At 45.1% G+C, this 21994-nt stretch overlaps 1 long non-coding RNA gene across 1 annotated transcript; it reads right to left on the bottom strand.

The window, feature by feature from the left end:
• Positions 1–273: 273 nt before the first annotated feature.
• Positions 274–21171, bottom strand: LOC117082405. The gene is made up of 3 exons (XR_004436600.1): positions 21144–21171; positions 16215–16393; positions 274–2050 (listed from the first exon to the last, which is right to left on the bottom strand). It is a non-coding gene; the product is annotated as an uncharacterized LOC117082405 (long non-coding RNA).
• Between the last annotated feature and the right edge of the window lie 823 nt (positions 21172–21994).

The following is a 21994-nucleotide window of genomic DNA, read 5'->3' as shown; positions in this document are numbered from 1 at the left end:
TAAGAGGCAAGATAAAGCAATGGCAGACAGACCTGTGTGAGCCCCAGGGCTTTGAAATGAGCCCTAACCTTCTAGAAATAGAAGGCCTAAAGGAAATGATACAGATTCAAGGTGGCTCTTGGCCTTGGAAAGGTGAGTTTTCATTAAATAGTTTATATAGTCTGCCTTGTGTAGGACGCTGGCTGAGAGATGCAACCAGGGTGTTAGCAGACTAACACAGGGGACTGTGTTAGTCTGTTTTCCTTTGTTATAAAGGAACACCAGAGTCTGAGTAATTTATTCAGAAAAGAGGTTTATTTGGTTTGTGGTTCTGCAGGCTATATAAGCATGGCACCAGCATGTGATTTAATAGAGTGAGAAACTCACTCATTTCTATGAGGAGAGCACTAAGCCATTCATGAGGGATCCTTCCTCATGATGCAAACACTCCCCACTAAGCCCTACTGCCAACATTGGAGGTCACATTTCAACATGACATTTGGAGGGGACAAACATCCAAACTGTATCTGGAATGTTCACCTTCTAGTCAAAAGCAGCCAGAAAACAGTGGTTCTGAGTTTGAGTATAAAGTGTCTCAATTAGGAGGAAGATCTGTCATAGATGTTATGCTGGTTTTATGTATTGCAAATAGTGACCATTAGAGCTGGCGAAACAATAAACCCCATTTGTGCTTGCTTTAGCACAAATGAAGTTAGCAGGGCAAACTTACCATGAAAAAGGTCATATGCCAGCTGGGTGTGGTGACTTATGCCTGTAATCCCAGCACTTTGCGAGGCCAAGTCAGATGAATCACTTGAGGTCAGGAGTTCGAGACCAGCCTGGCCAACAAGGTGAAACCACATCTCTACTAAAAATGTAACACTTAGCTGGGCTTGGTGGCACATGTCTGTAGTCCCAGCTTCTCAGGAGGCTGAGGCAGGAGAATCGCTTGAACCCAGGAGGCAACGGCTGCAGTGAGCCGAGATTGCGCTACTGCACTCCAGCCCGGGCAACAGAGCGAGACTCTAATTTGAATTAGTGCCATGGAAACTTCTTGAACTCTAGAGAAATGCTTATTAAGCAGTTAAAAGGTTGAAATGGAAGACAGTTTTAAGAATAAAGAGATCATTTAAGCAAAAAAATATAGGTCTTCAGACCTCTTAGTCAATGTACCTAGTCAGTTCCTTAGAGTGACAAGTATTTTTATTAATTTCATTACAGAGAGCCTGGAACTAACTGAATCAGATCAAGCTCTGGGAATAACTGATGTTCAGAAATAAATAACTGATGCAGTACATTTTCCAGTTGCTCACTGACTGGGGGCAAAGGCTCTTTTACATAATTGAAGTACGGAAGTGAGCCTAGGATTACCCAGAAATGTGCTGGTGACAGGTGTGGCAGCTATCTCATTATTTAATCTACCCGAAATGAATGTGCACAACTTCATGTCATTTCCTGGCCTCAGGTGATGTGAAAAAAAAGTGCCACTCTTTAAAATCTAGGTTTCCCTTCCAGAATAAACAGCTAGACCTTCTTTCCCAGACTTCCTTGTGTTAACTGAAATTCAGGTTCAGTCACTTGCTACTTGCAGAGTCCAATGAAGAGGGGTGAGTTCTGATGTAAAGAAAGTGACTTTATTCTAAGTCTTAGCTTAGGGGAAGATGTACAAACTCCTGCCTTTAAGGTTACTGCTTCCCTTTGTGGGCAGAAAGCAGGGCTTTTAAACGGGAACCTGGCATGAGCAGCACGCAGGGGAGGGAGCGAGCAGGTGCAAGGTCTACATGACTCACTGTGTTGCCTTATCTACTGAGTGGTCCAGCTGGCGCCGTCCTGGGCAGAGCTAGGTTGTAAGGTGGCCATTGTCCGGAGATGTTCTCCAGGTGGGAGCGAGTTCCATCGTGGACATGCTTTAGGTTGCAGATTGAGTGTTGTCTCTTGAGGCGATCTCCTGGTGAGAGAGAGTCATGGCTCTGGAGTTTCTAAGTAAGCAGGTAGTTAGATCATCTGGGAGTATCATGTAGGGAGCCTCTGGCGAAGGAAAGCTGAAGGTTTTCATTGCATTTCTAAAGAGCTAAGTGGGAAGTGGGGAACAAGGAACAAGGAGGAAAGAGAAAAGAAGAAAAAAGTAATTAACAAAATAACTTGTTCTCTTTCTCTTGGAGAAATAGCGGTATGCGGTTATACCTGGAGTTCAGTATGATCATAGGACTGAGTGCTGTGAGCAGCCGTGTGTGTCAGTCATTTCCAGGTCTGGCCTATAAAAACTTTGCAGGCTGGGCGCAGTGGCTCATGCCTATAATCCCAGCACTTTGGGAGGCCAAGGTGGGCAGTTCACGAGCTCAAGAGATCGAGACCATCCTGGTGAAACCCCGTCTCTACTAAAAATACAAAAATTAGCTGGGCATGGTGGCACGTGCCTGTAGTCCCAGCTACTCAGGAGGCTGAAGCAGGAGAATCACTTGAACTTGAGAGGTGGAGGTTGCAGTGAGCCAAGATCATGCCACTGCACTCCAGCCTGGCAAAAGAGTGAGACTCCATCTCAAAAACAAACAAACAAACAAAAACAAACACAAAAACTTTGCAGGCATGCTCAGACATGCTTGTTTCCTCTTCTGGATGGTTGAGGTGGCAACCCTCAGGAAAGCTATATGTTAAAGGTGACTACCATCAGCTGCCATCAACCTTGGTTCTTGGATGACTACATGGGGTAGAGCTGCCCATCTAGCCCTCTATGAGCTGTTATATTTCTATGGTGTTGAGCTACTGCACATTTGGGCCTATTTTGTTATCTCAGCCTAACCTCCCTGAACTAATGCACAGTATAACCAGGATGCCAAGGATGTTAGAGGTCCTGTGGGCCCGTGTGTGTGTGACTCCCAGTAGAATTATTTTTCCTCGTTCTTTGATGAAAGGTGCTGAAGATTGTCTCTGGCCATCACCCAAAACCTGGCACCTGTGCTCCCTGTCCTTGCCATCTACGGCAGCCCAGTCGCCAACCAGCCTTTGTCTCAATGTGGCTGGCGATTTTGGACACCTGATGATTCAAATCCCTGGGCATCTGAAACTGACCCATGTGTTCCCCTGCCACACCCTCCTAGAGCACTGGGTTTGACTGAGTGATTTTTAGAGGAGAAAAAACATGATTTTCATATTAAAATAAACATTCATGGGTCGAATGAATTTTAAAACTGGATGAAATTTCAAAGACCAAGCCTAAGACTTCAAAGAGATTTCAAGCTTGCATTTGCAGTTCTGGATCAAGCCCTCAGACTTCCCCTGGGGCACTCGTTCACTGTGTTTTGGGTTGTCAGAACTGTACTTTATTTATTGTTATTCTAAGGGTTTTTAGGTTTTAATCCAATAGCCAAATATTTTCTTTCAATACAGTGCAGACACCTAATTCAAGGGTTGTTAAATATTATTAGAACATCAGATCATTTGTTATTGGATTCTTTTTTCTGCCCATATCACCACACCCCCCCAAAAAAAGAAGGGAAGAAAGAAATTTACTACCCTAGAATATAAACTATGAAGTAGACTTTAGATGTGAGTCTCCCAGCCCACATGGGGAAGAACCAGGCTCCCTTTTAGCCTGTGGCTTCAGAAGCCCCCTCCCCTCTGCACAATGCACTCCCAGCTCCCCAAGCCCCTACTTTTCAGGAAGATGGGAGTAATCCTTCAGGCCCACAGGCCACTGGATTTCTTCACCCTCTACCTAGACAAGTCTCGAGTCTGTGTTGGAATCACGAGCAACCTGGTCGTCTTGGACAGAATGGCCAACTTCCGCTCCGAGCAGCCTTGTGTTTGACACCTGTACTGGGCAGTTTTTCTCTCCGAAAGTTCATGTCTTCTCCTGGTAGTCAGTGTATCTTCAGCTAACATCTACTCAGGGAGAAAATAATCTCCTCAGGAGCTGCCAGCTGATTTGCAAAGACCTTCTCATTTCCTGAGAGTCAACCCTCCATCAGCAGCTCATTTCAGATTCACAGTCCACACTCCCCTCGCTGCACTCAGTCCTGCTTTGTGGCGTCCTCTGGGATTGCTGGGCATGTGTTTACTCAACTTGGGGCCACAGTCTTCTGAGTGAGGAAAATACACCCAGGGTCAGATTTGCTTCCGGAGAGGTCTAGGGCAAAGCTGGTGGAGATGGGCCAGCACCAACAAGAGGTCCCAGAGGCAACGTCCTGCCTCGCGCTCCCTGAGGACTGGGAGTTGCCACCAATATCAGAGGAGCTGGGGCGGAGTCTCTGTGCCAGATCCCAGGGGTGAGTGCTCCACCTAGAAGGCAGGGGAGGGGGCAGTCAGGACCATGTGCAGAAATGGAGGGCAAATGGGAGAGGCTCAAAAGACAAGGACTGGAGACAAATGGAGATGCTGGGATCTTGCCCAGGGTAGGTCAGCCTGTCTATAGCCTGGAGCCCTGAGAGCAAAGCAGCAATATTTGCAATGAGAATCTCCTGATGTAAAAAATATATATATACTTATTTTGACTAGGCAGTATATCCAGAGGAAAACCAGTGCTAGGCACTGTGGCTCACGCCTGTAGTCCCAGCACTTTGGGAGGCTGAGGTGGGAGGATCACTCGAGCCCAGGAGTTCAAGACCAACCTCGGGAACATAATGAGACCCCCATCTCTACAAAAATTAAAACAAATCAGCAAGGCATGGTGGCGCACCTGTAGTCACAGCTACTTGGGAGGCTGAGGTAGGAGGATCATTTAAGCCCAGGAGTTAGAGGCTGCAATGAACCATGATCACGCCATTATGCTCCAGCCTGGGAAACACAAGACCCTGTCTCAAAAAAAAAAAAAAAAATCTCCAAAGTGGACAAAAGGGCCTGCTTTCACCTTATCCCCATGACACTCAGTTTTCTTCCCGCAGAGCCACACTTCTCCTAGCTTCTCATTTATTGTTCTATAGTTTATGCATGGATAAGCATATGTGTTTGCATTGTTTATTTGTTAGTTTATCTGTTTATATTTCAAAAATGGCACATTCTATACAACTTTTCATTATTATGCTTTTGGCTGCAAGTAACTGAAAATCCCGATTAAAATAACTTAGCCTTTATTTGATGTACCAATAAGTTGAGAGGTGGGTGGTTCCAGGGATGTGTTGAAACACCCTTTGCATCTTAGAATCCTCTTGTAGGGGTGGATTTCCTTCCCTTGGCTCTAAGCCACAGCCCTCTGGGAGTGCAAAATGCTCCCTGCATCATTTCACTTCCTGAGAAGTTGAGAGCAAGCCTGGGGCGGGGCCTCGTCTTGGGCCACCGTGGCTGGCCGGAACCGTGGCCGGAAGGACCGTGTGGCCGGAACCGTGAGTCACGGCCAGTATCAGAGGAGCTGGGGCCGGATTTTCCAGCTTCAAATTGCCGAGTCCGTTCTTTCTCGGTTATTTCTCATCTTCGGATGAGGAGAATTCTTCCTGGGCCAGCTATTAATACTTCTAAGAGAACTTGAATTATGTTCCAAGCTAGCAGGAATCCTTTCACCAGGGTCTGTGAGCGCCTGTAAACTTTTCCCCTGGGAAAAGTCCTGGAATCAGGCTTTGTCCATACCTTTCCCTGTCCTGTGCTGCCCTTTTTGGGTCTCAAGATTTCAGGGAAGGGCCCAGCCCTGGCCCAACACCTGTTGGTATTGTCTCAGACACGGGATGTATGTGTGTGCTCCTCAGGGAGGGAGCCTCCTAGCCTGGAGGACTCAGCTGTGCCCTCATGGCCGGCCCCTTGGACCTTGTTGTCTCTCTTTCAGCAGCCCTTCCTTCCTCACCACCGTACTTCAGGGGACAGCTGACTCCCAGTCGCGTTTCTCTTTCTTGTTCTGCTTGTTGTTTTCTAGCAATTCCCCAATGGAGAAGGGGGAATATCCCATTCGCTGCTGCTCTGGGAGACTGGCAGAAGCTCTTCTCTCTTCAGGTCACATCAGTGCCATTTTCTCCATGATTAATATCTTTCTTTTTTTTTTTTTTCTTTTAGGACGGAATCTCACTCTGTCGCCCAGGCTGGAGTGCAGTGGCGCAATCTCAGCTCACTGCAACCTCTGCCTCCAGAGTTTAAGCGATTCTCTTGTCTCAGCCTCCTGAGTAGCTGGGATTAAAGGTGCTTGCCACCACGCCCGGCTAATTTTTGTATTTTAGTAGACACGGGGTTTCACTATGTAGGTCAAGCTGGTCTTGAACTGCTGACCTCAAATGATCTGCCCACCTCGGCCTCCCAAAGTACTGGGATTACAGGCGTGAGCTGCCACACCCTGCCCATAATGAAAATCTTTCATGCCAGCCCACTCTGAGGATGACAGGCACCTGGAGATGGTATTTCAGTCTACTGTTGTTTGTCAGATTACATTAAATTAACGTGTAGCATTTATTTATTTTATTTATTTATTGTTTATTTGAGATAGAGTCTTACTCTATTGCCCCGGCTGCAGTTCAGTGGTGCAACCATAGGTCACTGCAGCCTCAAACTCCTGGGCTCAAGCAATCTTCCCATCTCAGCTGGGACTACGGGTGTGAACCACTACACCCAACTAATTTTTAAACATTTTTTTTTGTAGAGACAGGGTCTTGCTATGCTGCCAGAGTTGGTCTCAAATTCCCAGCCACAAGCCATCCTCCCACCTCAGCCTCCCAAAATGCTGAGATTACAAGTGTGAGCACTAAACCCATCCCAACATTTACTCATTTAAATAAGAGAAAGCATGGGATGGCTTCAGGGTTAGCCCTGGAGAGCCTCTCCCTGTGCCAAACCCACAGTCAAGGGGCAAATGTGCTGCAGCAGCAGCAGTATCTCCCAGGAGGGACAAATGCCCTTCCCTACAGTGAAAGCCACTGACATTAGAGCCAAGGGGGATCTCCACACTTGAGTTGTCTGAACTTGGCTTCAATTCTGGCCCATGTCTTATGAATCTAAAAAATTACTAAGCCTGGCTGGGCACGTTGCTCACACCTGTAATCCCAGCACTTTGCAGGGTTGAGGCAGGTGGATCACCTGAGGTCAGGAGTTCGAGACCAGCCTGGCCAACATGGTGAAACCCCATCTCTACTAAAAATAAAAAAATTAGCCAGGCATGGTGGTGCGCACCTGTAATCCCAGCTACTTGGGAGGCTGAGGCAGGAGAATTGCTTGAACCTAGGAGGCGGAGGTTGTAGTGAGCCAAGATCACGCCACGGCACTTCAGCCAAGGTGACAGAGCATAATTCTATCTCAAACAAAAAAAAAAAGAATAATAATAAATAAATTACTATTAGTCAAGATGTGGTCTAAGGGCCACTTGGGGTCTAGGAAGCTGCCCTTAGAATGATCTGGGTTATATTTCTGTATTCAAACTATGTTTCCACTTCATTTGGGGAAGAAATTGATCATTTCCATATGCTTCGACAAAAGCAACTTCAACCAAACCATTCGTTCTTGTCAGTTTTTGTTCTGATGAAAATGCAGACATTTAAAATGACATGTATTTTGCCCGGTGATGAAATGCACAGAGTGACAATCTAGAAAGTCTCTGGTTTACCATGCTCCTGTTATGTGGGTGCATGAGTAGGACTAGGGTGGAATTAGACTGTGGGCCAGTTACCAATGGTAATGTGAACTTGGAAGGACGTATATGGAGATGTCCAGTGACTACAGGTGAGTATAGATCACTGCGAGACCAAGACCATGGAGGCAGACAGCCCAGGCTCCGGGGGGCCTCTATTTCACTAGTCAGGGGACCTTATTTTTCTCAGGTGTAAAACTGGCATCATAAGGCCTTCTCTGAATTTTAAATAAGAGATCTGAGGTAAAGTGGCTAAATGAATGTCAATTATTTAAATGAAAAATTATAGGGAGATAGGAGTTGATACCAATTCCAAAGCAAAAATATACTAGGAAGAATAAAAGATGTGAAAAAGGCAAGGCTTCTATAAGAAACACATACTTTAAAGGGTTATAAAAATAACATATGTGAAAGCACCCCTTTTTGTTTTTTCGAGATGGGGTTTGGCCCTTGTTGCCCAGGCTGGAGTGCAATGGCACAATCTTGGCTCACTGCAACCTCTGCCTCCTGGGTTCAAGCGATTCTCCTGCCTCAGCCGCCCAAGTAGCTGGGATTACAGGAGTGCACCATCACACCTGGCTAATTTTTTGTATTTAGTAGAAATGGGGTTTCACCATGTTGGTCAGGCTGGTCTTCAACTCCTGGCCTCAGGTGATCTACCCGCCTCGGCCTCCCGAAGTGCAGGAAGAAAGCACTTTTTAAATTGCGAAGAGCTACATAAATCTGTGGACATTTTATGATTACCATTGTGACAGCATCAGTCTGAGTTAGATCTCCATTCTTTAAGAGCTCACTCACTCACCCATCAGACACTGACGGAGCGTCTGCTCTGTGCCAGGCACCGTTGAGATATGGAGCAGCAGTCCGCACAGATGGGGCTCCTGCCCTCAGAGGGCCGGGAGGCCAGCGGGACAGGCAGACAATCAATACCAGTGACAGGGCGATGAAAGTTAAAGACCCCTAGGCTATAACAGGACCTCAGAGCAGAGGCCTAACTGTCTGGAGAAGTCAAAAGCCCTGCTCAGAGGAGGTAACTAACCTAGAAGAGCTCCTGGGAAGTCAGAGCCAGGGAGGGGACCTGGGGCAGGTGTGTTAGTCTGTTTTCTGTTGCTATAAAGGAATACCTGTGACTGGGTAATTTACAAAGAAAAGAGCTTCATTTGGCTCATAGTTCTGCAGGCTGTACAGGAAGCATGGCACCGGCATCTATTTCTGGTGAGGGCCTCAGGAAGCTTCCACTCAAGATGGAAGGTGAAAGGGGAGCAGTCATGTTACACAGTGAGAGAGGAAGCAAGAGAGAGGGAGGAGGAGGTGCCACGCTTTTTTTAACAACCAGATCTCACGTGAACTCATGACCATGGGGACCACAGGGAGGGCACCAAGACATTCATGAGGGATCTGCCCCCATGCTCCGAACCCCTTTCACTAGGCCCCACCTCCAGCATTGGAGGTCATATTTCTTTTCTTTTCTTTTCTTTTTTCTTTCTTTTCTTTTCTCTCTTTTTTTTTTTTTTTTTTTTGATAGAGTCTCACTGTGTTGCCCAGACTGGAGTGCAATGGCATGATCTCGGCTCACTGCAACCTCCACCTCTCAGGTTCAAGCAATTCTCCTGCCTCAGCTTCCCGAGTAGCTGGGACTACAGGCATGTGCCACCACACCCAACTAGTTTTTGTAGTTTTAGTAGAGATGGGGTCTCACCACATTGGCCAGGCTGGTCTTTGAACCCCTGACTTCAGGTGGTCTGCTCACCTCAGCCTCCCAAAGTGCTGGGATTACAGGCGTGAGCCACTGCGCCCAGCCTGAAGGTCACATTTCAACATGAGATTTGGAGGGGACAAACATCCACATAATTTGACAGGCACGTGCTCCAGTGTCCCAGGCAGAGGGAACAGCCCATGCAAAGACTTGGTGATGGGAGATAGCATGGCACAGATGAGGATCTTAGATTAGTGCTAGTAATAGCAGCATGGAAGCAGGAGGAGCCACAAGAAGGGAAAAAGGATTGGAGATTTACTGGAAAAAGAGGAGCACAAAAATTCTTTTTGGAGGGGAAGACAGATATTTTAGGACATGCTATCTAAGATGGCTTTGAGGGATGTGCAATGTGACAGGCACCAGCTCTGAAGCAGGTTCACCGAGGGGTTTGCAGGGGAGCTCAGAGTGTAGCATCCACTGGTCGGTGCAGTTCCCAAAGTGTCAGCAACCCTGGCTGGGAACAGCAGCTGCCCAGGTAGGAGAGAGGCAGGAGGTGAGGGTCCTCAGGGGTCCCTTGTGGGGGCTGAACAGTGCAGGGCACCAGCATTAGCACCGTGGCCACCACGGTGGCCAGCCGCAGGGTAGCACTTACATATTAGGGTTACAAAAGTCTTAACACAGGCGGCGGAATTTCTCTAGGAGTTTCCACGAATTTTTTGTGACATTCACGGGTGCCAGAGGGCAAGATCCGTTCTTCGACATTTGCTTTCCAATTCTCACAGGGACCCAAAGTCAAACCGGGCAGCTATCCAGTGGTTCCTTGGCCTCATTCCACATGGCTTTATGTTTTTAAAGTTCGCTTACTCCAAAGAATTAAAATGCTTTGTAGACTTCATGTAGCAGCCTCGTCAGGAGGAGCCTGTTTCAAAAGAGAAGTGACATTCATGCCGTGACCTGGGGGAAACAGGCAAGGATAGGTATTGAACAGAACCTTTAGACATGCTGCAGTAAGTCAGGACTTTGAAATCAGATGCACCATGTCTTTTATTGCTGCTGTTTTTTGTTTGTTTGTTTGTTTGTTTGTTTTTGAGACAGAGTTTTCTTCTTGTGGCTCAGGCTGGAGTGCAATGGCGCGATCTCAGCTAACTGTAACTTCTGCCTCCCGGGTTCAGGCGATTCTCCTGCCTCAGCCTCCCGAGTAACTGGGATTACAGGCATGTGCCACCACGCTCAGCTAATTTTGTATTTTTAGTAGAGATGGGGTTTCTCCATGTTAGTCAGGCTGGTCTTGAACTCCTGACCTCAGGTGATCCACCCGTCTCGGCCTCCCAAAGTGCTGGGATTACAGGCGTGAGCCACCCTGCCCAGCCTATTGCTTCTGTTTTGTTTTATGTTGTTGTTTTTAGAGACAGAGTCTCACTCTGTCACCCAGGCTGGAGTGCAGTGGTGTGATCATAGCTCACTGCAGCCTCAAATTCCTGGGCTTAAGAGATCCTCCTGCCCCAGCCTCCTGAATAGTGAGTCTCGGGGAGTACAGACGCATGCCACCACACCCAGCTTTTTTTTTTTTCTTTTATTTTTTGTGGGTCTGGGGTCTTGCTATGTTGCCCAGGCTGGTCTCAAACTCCTAGACTTCCACCTCAGCCTCCAAAGTGCTGGGATTACAGGCATGAGCTGCCATGCCTGGCCTACACCTTAATTTTAAGTATTGCTTTGCCATTTTCTTGCAGTTACTTGACCTTGGACAATTTATTTCCTGTGAGCCTCAGTTTCTTTGTGTGTGAAATGGAATAAGATTGTTCTATTACAGATTTGTCACATGGAGATTACAGAGTAAATGTCTATCAAGTGTCTAGCTCGGTTCCTGTTTCTCTCAGGTGGCTCCAGGTGCAGCCTGTGCATCATGGAAATGTCTGTAGGTCTGATACCTTTGGCAGGGAATGTCCTGCGGCCCTAGCTCATTCCTTGATGTAGTAAAATGCCACAATGTCAACTTTGTTTATTGGCTTCCCCCAACAGCACTGGGGAAAATTGCTACTGAGTATTTTTCCATTTACAGAGAGCTGCTCTCCACACATGTGCTACTCTTATAGAGGATTTGGGCTCAGGCTTCCTGGTTTGCTGGTGTGCATCCTATTGTCCCTGAATAGGGCAAAGAGCACCCCACGGTCCCTTGATGAATATGCAAACTAGGGGAATGGGAGCCTGAGCAACCTCTCCTGTGTTTTATGCTCGACCGGTGTTTTTCCCATCCCTTATACACCTCCTCATTCAAAGAAGGATTCCAAGCAACTTACAGAGCTAGAACCAATTAAGAAGCAATCACGAGTAGCTGAGGCAGGAGAATCGCTTGAACTCGGGAGGTGGAGGCTGCAGTGAGCCGAGACCACGCCACTGCACTCCAGCCTGGCGACAGAACGAGACGCCATCTAAAACAAAAAAAAAAAAAAAAAGAAGAAGAAGAAGAAATCATGAGGATGCAAAAATAAGAATAGTAACCCAAATGCAGGTCATAAGGCTTTGACTGCATTGGTAGAGGTGGCCTTCAAATTTGGCTCTGAACATCTTAGCAGCCAGGGTGGAAAGGAAAGCAGATGTAGCCAGCTTGCGATACCATCTGGCAAAACCATGTTCCCAGTACAAAAAGGAGCATAAATCGTTTTAGCTGGTATTAAGTCTACATATATTTAGTACTCATGGGACACATGGACCTTTTATGGAGACAGGGACTTGTTGGATTAACAAAAGCAACAATCTTATCCTCAAACTCAATAACATTTATAATCTGATTTTTCAAGGCAATTAGTTTGTGGAAAGCCACAAGCAATATTTTGAACAGACTCGACGGAAGCAGTGGAGCCGCAGGGCATTCTGCGAGGTGCTCTGCCTCTGGTCTGTTCTCTCTGATGAACTGCTCAGGCAGCATCGGCTCCTCTCAACCTACCCCTCACGGCGCAGCTGAGCGCAGGAATACAAATAGATTCCTACCCGAAAGATGAATGCCACCATATGTGTGTATTTTAAACCAGTTAGCTTTGACCACACCATTTCAACATTGATGAGGTTTTTGCTTGTAGTAGATTAAAAATAGTCAATCCAACAGGGAACTTGAACAATATGTGATTCTTGTTCATACAGTGAAACCGTAATTCTTTGTGCCCAGTGGGGAATCTCTAGGTTTCCACATGGTTATTTCAAAACCCTAGTAACAGAGGAGGCTCTTCAGGGAAGGTGGAGCCTGAAAGCCCTGAGCAGGCATTGGGGAAAATAGCTGCACGGTTTTTCTTTTAGTGTTGTGGAGGAGGGAGAGAAAGCAGAGGTCTTGGAAATCATTGAGTACCAGGGGGCAGAGAGGGTAGGGACAGGTGAAAGAACTGAAACACACTGAGAGGTCACAGAAAGTCCTCTGTTAACAACAATAGCCAAAATATCTCCCGGAAATTGGGAAACACTGCTGTCATGTATAAAATTATATTAAGCTTCCAGCTCTGAGCCCACGTTTCTTCCTTCAGCCACAAATTCCTTTCCGCCACTCACTCTGCTGCCTTCTCGTCCTGTTTGTGCAACCGACATGTGATCTCTCAAAGCCAAGCCTTGACTTGACTTCACTCACTGACCTCTGTTCCAAGAAGAGACCCCCTCACGCTGCAAGCTTTGGCTCCCTGGAACATGGGGCTACCCGGGAAGAGCGCCCATTGCTTTTGTAGCAATGGCCCGGGGCACGTGGATTAGGTTTGCTGTTTTGCATTAATGCTGCACACTCAGCCTCACAGAGTGATCCTTGACTGACAGCTGTGCTCCTCCCCAGCTGTGGGGGAAGTTACTATTCTTATCTAAGAGCACGGGTCTGTCATTACGTTTCCTGCAGCAACCTCACTTGATTTTCCCCAAGTATTATCATCAGTACCTTCCTCCCAATTTCTCATTTTGAAAATATTCAAATGTGCAGAAAAATGGAAAAAATCATAAAGTGAAATTCTACACTTTTGGACCAGAGTCACCAATTTTGCTCCATTTGCTTGTTCTCTCTCCAGTGCATGCTTGGGTGCTCCTCTGTCTCTCTCTCTCTCTCTCTCTCTGTGTCTCTCCCTTTCTTTTCCTCTCCCCCAGTCACTCCCTCCCTCTTTTTTCTGTTATTTACATACATATATCCACTTCTTTTTGCTTAACTATTTGAAAATAAGTTGTAGTCATCACAATAGTTCACCTCTAAATAATTCAGCACGAATCGCCTTAGAATGGTTCCTACCTAATTGTAATATCATTATCATACTTAATAAAATGAACAATTTCAGCCAGGTGCAGTGGCTCATGCCTGTAATCCCAGCACTTGGGGAGGCCAAGGTGGGTGGATCACTTGAGGTAAGGAGTTTGAGACCAGCCTGGCCAACATGGTGAAAACCCATCTCTATTAAAAATACAAAAAATTAGCCAGGTGTGGTGGCACGTGCCTGTAGTCCCAGCTACTCAGGAGGCTGAGGCAGGAGAATTGCTTGAACCCAAGAGGCGGAGGTTGCAGTGAGCGGAGATTGCACCACCACACTCCAGCCTGGGCAACACAGTGAGACTCTGTCTCAAAAATAAATTAATTAAATGAACAATTTCATTATATCTTCTCATGCAGTATATATTCCTTTGTCCAATTCAGGATCCTATTAAGGTTCAAGCATTGCATGTGACTGTTACTGCTCTTTAATTTCTTTATTATAGAACAGTCCACATGCTTTTATATCTTTTGTGATGCACTTTTTGAAGAGTTCAGACCAATGGTCTTGTGCCATCTTCTGCCTTCCAGATTGTTCTGGTTGTCTCTTCATGGTGGTGTTTACTGTGTTCCTGGTTCTTATTTTTTCCCTGTAACTCAGAGTACTTGAAGTCTAAATGTGTGATTAGATTCAGCTTAAACAACATTGGTAAGAACATTACAGAAGTGACCTTGAAAACCTGTGCTTTCATCACATCAAGAGGCACATGCTATCAGGTTGTCCTAATATTTGTGATGCAAGTTGGATATTTTGGCTAAGACTGGGACCACCAGATATCTCCATTGTATACCTGCAGTTTGCTGTTGTTTTCAACTGTCAAATTATCTGCAGGGGGGATACTTTGAGATTGTTTGAATAACTCATCACTAACAATATTGTGTCCAGCTGTTAAAGAATCCATGAAGATCCTTGCCTCAATCAGTTATTACATTGAGAGCTGCAAAATTATGTTTTAGATTTGATAATCTTTTCTACATATATTAGCTGGATTTCTGTAAAAGAGGAGCTTCCTTTCTTCTTCTACCTTTATTTATTTTGCTCTCTCTTGCTCTCTCTTGCTCTCTCTCTCTTTCTCTTTCCCCCTCTCTCTCTCTCTCCCCTTCACTGCCTTTCTCTCTCTTTGTAGCACAAGTTATCTCAGGCTCATCTTGTGCTTTCTCTGTCCCAGATCTAAAGTCAGCCATTTCTCCAGGGATCCCTGGTTCCTTTTAGTGGGAATGACACTTAGAAGCCAAACTCTGGGCACTGGTTGTGCTCAGGCATTTCAGTGAGCAAAGCCGGGAGATGCGTTGTCAACGTAATCATGAGTTCTTTTTTTTTTTTTTTTCTTTTTTGAGACGGTGTCTACCTCTGTCGCCCAGGCTGAAGTGCAGTGTTATGATCTTGGCTCACTGCAACCTCTGCCTCCCGGGTTCAAGCAACTCTTCTGCCTCAGCCTCCTGTGTAGCTGGGATTACAGGTGCCTGCCCACCAAGCCCAGCTAATTTTTTGTATTTTTAGTAGAGACGGGGTTTCACTGTGTTGGCCAGGCTGGTTTTGAACACCTGACCTCATGATCCACCTGCCTCGGCCTCCCAAAGTGCTGGGATTACAGGCATGAGCCACCACGTCTGGCCAGTCATGAGTTCTTAATGACATTCCCTGCACAAATATCACAGTGTAGGACTTCTCTTATCTTCCTTTATTTTGTATTTTCATTTCTTTTGTATTTCATACCTTTTCTCTTACAGAGAGAATCTTGTTTCCTAAGTAGATTATTTGCTTTATCCAAAATAAAAATAGAACTGTTTTAGAATTACAATGTGTTCGGGTTCTCCACGGAAACAGAACCAAAAGGATTTGTGTGTATGTGTTTTTATATGTACATCTATAAACATATATAATATTTATCAGCCAGGTATGGTGGCTCATGCCTATAACCCCAGCACTTTGGGAGGCTGTGTGGGTGGATCACTTAGGTCCAGTAGTTTGAGACCAGCCTGGCCAACATGAAATACAAAAATTAGCCGGGCGTATTGGCACATGGCTGCAATCCCAGCTACACAGGAGGCTGAGGCACAAGAATTGCTTGAACGCGGGAGGTGGAGGCTGCAGTGAGCTGAGATTGCACCACTGCACTGCAGCCTAGGCGACACAGCGAGACTCTGTCTCAAAACAAACAAACTTATATAATGATTATATTATATATAACATATATAAACACATAAATAAACATATAGCATATTATATATAAATATATGCAATAAACATATACATAATATAAATATATACAATAAACATAGATTTACTGTAAGCAATTGGCTTAGCAATTACAGAGGCTGTCAAATCCCGGGGTCTGCAGCCAGCAAGACCCAGGAGAGCCAGGTCAAAGGCCAGCAGGCTTCAGACCCTGATAGAAACAATGTTTCAGTTTCAGTCTGAAGGCAGGAAAAGAAATGATGTGCCAACCTGAAGGCAGGCAGGAGGAGGAGTTCTCTTTTATGATGGGAGAATCAGGCTTTTTGTTCCGCTTAGGCCTTCAGCTGATTGGATGAGCCCCGCCCACAGTAGGGAGGGCAGTCTGCTTTTACTCATTCTACCAACTCATATGTCACTCTCACCTAGAAACACCCCCACAGACACACCAAAAGTCTTTCGCTAAGTGTCTGGGCACCGCATGGCCTGGTAAAGTTGACCTGTAAAATGAACTAACATTACGGCTGTCAACAAAACTAGTAAGTCAAGTTTCAAATTTATTTACCATTCTTTTTGGCCTTAGCATGTATCCTATTACAGATGGCAGTTGGAAATAAGAGTAAGTTGAGGGCTGAGCACAGAGACTTGTGCCTGTAATCCCAGCACTTTGGGAGGCCCAGGTGGGAGGACCACTTGAGGCCAGGAGCTCAAGGCCAGCCTGGGCAACATAGCAAGATCTCATCTCTGCAAGAAAAAAAAAAAAGGAAGAAGAAAGAAAAGTAACTTGAATTAGCCAGAATCAAAAGATTTTTAAAATTAAAAGTTACGGGAAATACTTTTTTCTCTCTGTGGTTATTTTTTAATTTGATATATACATAATATATATATATATATATATTTATGCTTTCTTCTGTTTGCATTCAATTTTAGAATTTGAAAAATCCATTTGGATTTAATTTTGTTTTTTGAATATGTAAAACATTTATATGTTTCAAAAATCAAAATGATATAAAAAGTTGTACTCTGAGAAGGCTCATTTCCATCCCCCCTCCCATCCTACTCCTTTCCACTCATCTGTTTCAAGCTTATCATTTTTGCATTTCTTTTAGCAAAAATAAGAAAATACTCTCTGTACTATTTACTGAAGGCTTTTCTAATTGATTCCTCTCCATTTTCGATCACCAAAGTGTTACACATTCACTGTAGACATTTCACAAAATGCAGAAAAGTGCCTAAACACCACAGAAACATTTTGGATACCTATTGCTTGATAAATCGTGTTAATTAACCGAGCTAAGTCAGATATTCATCTGATTGAATTTAGATTTGGTTCAGTGGGATTTTCTTTAGTTTCTTTAAAAACCTCATACATCTTGTTCTTTTGATTTACATGATTTAATTATTATTTCTATTTTCACAAACACCTTTCCTCTCTAGAGTCAGTATTTCCTTACAAGGATTACACCCCGGAGAATAGGATGCAGGAAGTCATGAGGTACTTTCTTTGTCTACTGAACAGAAGAGAGGCTTCAGTTAGAGTAACACCAGGAAGGACCTCAGCCTTGGCTCCACCCGATTCCCGGGAGGAAGTGCTCATCTTCACAGGCCAGGATGTCCTCTGACAACCGACTCCCTACAGGAGGGAAAAGCGCTTTGAAAACACACTGAATTTCAGTAGCAACTCAGTGCTGCCTTCAGCCTCACCGGTGGTGTACATTTCAATCGGTCGTATTTCTCAGGCTAAACACAACACGGCACAATTGGGATTGTGTGAAGGATGGATGTGTTTAGAGGAAAAGAACAGAAAATGGCAACGGTGCCAAGACTGGCTTTTAAAAACAAAACATTTCATGTGTGTGCCGCACTTCACTTGCTGGAAGTGGCTTTACATGTATTATTTCCACTGGTGTAACTCTGAAAAGTAGGGGAGAAATGATCATACCTTTTTTAAAGATGAGGAAACTGAAGGTGGTTAACCCAGAGATGCTCTGTCAATCAGCCGTGGAGCTGGGAGGCTCAGGGAGAGATTTCCTGGGTCGGAGTCACTGATTTTTCCTTCAAGTATGAACAAAGCTTTCAAAGAATGCAAACACTTTTGAAGCCAGAGTCTTACATAAAGCCAAATATCTTGTATTACAAATACTCAGTGTATTAGCTATCTACTGCTGTGTAACAACCCCCAAAACATAGTGGATTAAAGCAGCAGACAGGCATTTCAAGACTGTCTTTCAGGAATCAGGATGCAGTTGCAATTAGTCTGGGTGCCTGAGACTCTTCATAAGCCTAAAGAAAACCCAGGATTTCTTACAAGAGAGACTGAAATCAAGGTGTTGGCCAGGGCTGCAGTCTTCTCGAGGCTTCGTAGAGGACACTGCTTCCAAGATCATTCATGTGGCTGTTGGTGGGCCTCAGAGCCAAACTCGCTACTGGCCAGAGACCCCAGTTCTTTGCAGGTCTTTCCGTAGGGTTATTCACAGCATGGCAGCTTGCTTCACCTAGAGTAAGGAGGGAGGAGGGAGAGAGATGGAGGGCGGGGGGAGGATGGGGGGTGGGGGGGAGAGAGAGAGACCAGATAATAGGAAAAAAATCAGAATCTTTTTGTAACCTAATCTCAAAAATGACAGTCCATTGATTTCACTATATTCTTTTTGTTAGAAGCAAGTCACTAGGTAGTGCCAGCTCACACTCGAGGGCAGGGGATTACACAAGGGCATGTATGCTGAAAGGTAGGGCTCCCTAGGAGCCATTGTAGAGGTTGCCCACCATATTCAGCAATTTAGTTAAAGATCTGTGTGTGCCTGTGTGTGTGTGTGTGTGTGTGTGTGTGTGTGTGAGAGTGAGACAGAGTCTTGCTCTGTTGCCCAGGCTGGTGTGTAATGGCGCCATCTCTCGGCTCACTGCAACCTCCACCTCCCGAGTTCAAGCGATTCTCCTGCCTCAGCCTCCTGAATAGCTGGGATTACAGGCGCCCATCACCATGGCTGACTAATTTTGTGTATTAGTAGAGATGGGGTTTCACTCTGTTGGCCAGGCTGGTCTCAAACTTCTGACCTCAGGTGATCTTCCTGCCTCAGTTTCCCACAGTGCTGGGATTACAGGCATGAGCCAATGAGCCAGACCTTAAAGATTTTATTTTATAGTAGCCCTTATGGTGATGGTTTTTAGAATTTCAACAATTCAGTGAGATCTTTTTCAAAGAGAATCTAAAATATTATTGTCCTTAGAAGATATAGTTTCCTCTATCCAAAAGACAATAGAGATTTATAATAGGGTATTCAATGTGATTGAAATTAATTTTGCTCCCCACCCCCCAAAAAAAACCCAAAAGCCAGAAAACACCCAGTGGGTAGGAGGAACTGAATGGCTGCTGTGTGAGACAAGGGTAATATCCATGAGAAATTCACGGGGCTTCAGAGAAGATGGCGGCAGATCTCAGTGCTTCTTCCTGGAGAATAAGTGCTATTAAAAGTTGGGATGGCCCTGACAAAGACACAGTGACAGATACGGGCAATTGAGGCTCTCTGGATAAAATTGCCCCAAGGGCAGAAACCAATGTGATAGTGGTCAGGCCCTTTGACTAAGTCCAGTGATGAAAGGAGAACCATGGTTCTGGCAGCAGATGCTGGAGCCTCTCCTTCTCAGTCATCCTGGGCAAGGCCTTTTGCCCAGTGGCAAAGGATTTAGAAGTGAACCTAAAGAGCTCTAACACTGGGATCGCAGGGCAACGCTGGCAGGGGACAGCCTTGTTCAACTGTAGCACTGGTGAAGGGGAAGCTTGTCCTCTTCCCACAGTGGTGAGCCACTATAACCTGAGCACTCTGGACACCACTGATAGTGGGGGTCTCAGAAGCAGGAAACTCAGCACCATCTTTGTTTCGTTGGACCCAACAGTGACAACCTATTCCAGTGCTAACAGCTGCAATGGCAATGTGAGTATGACCTGGGATTTGTTATGTCCAGACAAACAGGGCTGGCCCTTGGATGTGAGTGAGGGAGTTCCCTGTGAGAACCTTGGGTTTATAGGGAATAAGTTGTTCTGAGGGTGGGAAATAGATTCCCTACTAACCTGAGGATCTATTTATCCCATTGTTGTATTTTAGAGGCTATTGCAAGAGGCTGGGAAATTTACATATATCTACATCCAAACTCTAAAGCAGAACACCCCAGTTATCTTAGATGTCTTAGATACTCAATGCAAATATTTATTTATCAAATCAAAATTACCACAGGCGTGTAGCTGGCTGAGGTGGTTTGGATCTGTGTCCCCATCAAATCCTATATTGAATTGTAATCCTCAATGCTGAAGATAGGGGCTGGTGGGAGGTGACTGGATCATGGGGCTTAATGAGTGGCTTAGCATCATCCCCTTAGTACTGTCCTTGCCATTGTCAGTGAATTCTCATGAGATCTGGTTGTTGAAGAGTGTGCAGCACCTTCCCCTTCTCTCTCTCTCTTGCTGTTCCAGCCATGTGACTTGCGTGATTTCCTTCAGTCTTCTACCACGATTGTAAGTTTCCTTGGGCCTCCCCAGAAGCTAAGCAGATATGGGCATCATGTTTCCTGTACAGTCTGCAAAGCCATGAGCCAATTAAACCTCTTTTCTTTATCAATTACCCAGTCTCAGGTATTTCTTTATATCAATGCAAGAATGGACGAATACACTGATAAACCTTGCTTCTAGTCCTGGTGCTGTTAACAACTGGGTAAGAGACTTCTCTGAACTTCAGTGTTCTAACTAATAGAACAAGGTTGAATTTTTGAGGCATAAATTCCTTTGAGACCTGCTAAAATGGAACCGTTTAGAACATGTACTACATCTTACTCATCTTTCCATCTCCAGTCACCAGCCCAGTGCCCAGCACAAGTTGGCACCAAGTTTAATATGTTAAATAGCTTTTGAGTACTTTTATTTTGTTATTTTTGTGTTTTGAGACTGAGTCTCACTCTGTTGCCCAGCTTGGAGTGCAGTGGCGTAATCTCAGTTGACTGTAACCTCTGCCTCCCGGGTTCAAGTGATTCCCATGCCTCAGCCTCCCTAGTAGCTGGGACTACGGGCACCTGACAGCACGCCCGGTTAATTTTTGTATTTTTAGTAAAGACGGGGTTTCACCATGTTGGCCAGGCTGATCTCGAACTCCTGACCTCAAGTGATCTACCGCGTTGGCCTCCCAAAATGTTGGGATTACAGGCGTGAGCCACCGTGCCCTGCCAACTTTTGATTACTTTAAAAAGAAATGAACCAAAATGTTGCCCTCTGTTGGGATGACTAAATGCTAACTCCATGATTAGCACAGCTATTTCAAAGCCACACATGGGAGCAAAAACCTTGCATAGTTTTTATATTGAGATGTTTTCAGTTGCAAGTAGAAAAAAAATCCAGCTCAAGATGGCTTATGACTAAAAAGGATCTTCTGGCTCAGTAATAACTAAAAGGTTCACAGGTAGTAGGCTTCAAGTGCAGTTTGATCTGGCTGTATTTCTGTGGCTGTCTTACCTCTACCCACCTCTGTGACTGGCTTCACAGTTTAGAATAAGACTTCAAGTCACAGTTTAGAACAAGAGTTCTAAACCATCTTCTAATTGGTCCATCCCTGAACCAATCACTGTGGTCAGATTATTTTAGACCAATCATGATCTATCCCAGCAGCTGGGGTGTGAGATTAATCCAACTAAAACCTTGTGGCTCCAACACAGTGGAAGAGGGAAAGAGAGGATGTTGAGAATATTGTTAATCAATATCCACACCTCACCTTCAAAATGCTCATACTTACCTGAGCGGCACAAACTTCAGCCAGCTACAACTCCAGCCTCTGTAGCTAATAATGCCAGGCCAGGATGTAGCTCCTCATTATTGAGTAAATTAGGATTAAATGATAAATTACTCACTCCACCATTATTGCTCAGGATTCTCAATTACAAACAATGGAATCTACTGGACTATATTAAACAAAAAATGAATTTAGTAAATGACATTAGATAGCAAACAGCATCTCAAAGGGGACCAAAGAGCCACATTCTAAAGCTACAGACTAGGAACAAAGCCCAATCATGCCCCAGGTGCTGGTACAGCAAAAATAACTCCTGTCACTGCCACCAGACTTCTACAGCACTTAGGGGCTGGGTGCCAGAAGCACCACTATTGCCCAGATAGAACTGAAACCAACTTTGCAAAAATTATAACTGAGAAAATTATGATGGCGAAAGAGATCTGACCTAACTGACTCCATCTTGCTTCTATTCTCCAAGCTGTCCTTGGTTCATTCCCAGGTGTAGGCTGAACTAACTTTGGGAGGAACTTTGTTTATGGTTTAACTTTGAAACAAAAACGATAATAGCCATTTCGCA

The sequence above is a fragment of the Trachypithecus francoisi genome, unplaced genomic scaffold (genome assembly GCF_009764315.1).
Source record: "Trachypithecus francoisi isolate TF-2019V2 unplaced genomic scaffold, Tfra_2.0 Lachesis_group9, whole genome shotgun sequence".
Lineage (NCBI taxonomy): Eukaryota > Metazoa > Chordata > Mammalia > Primates > Cercopithecidae > Trachypithecus > Trachypithecus francoisi.
The sequence above is the reverse complement of the archived record's forward strand: the minus strand, read 5'-3'. Positions and strand labels throughout refer to the sequence as shown.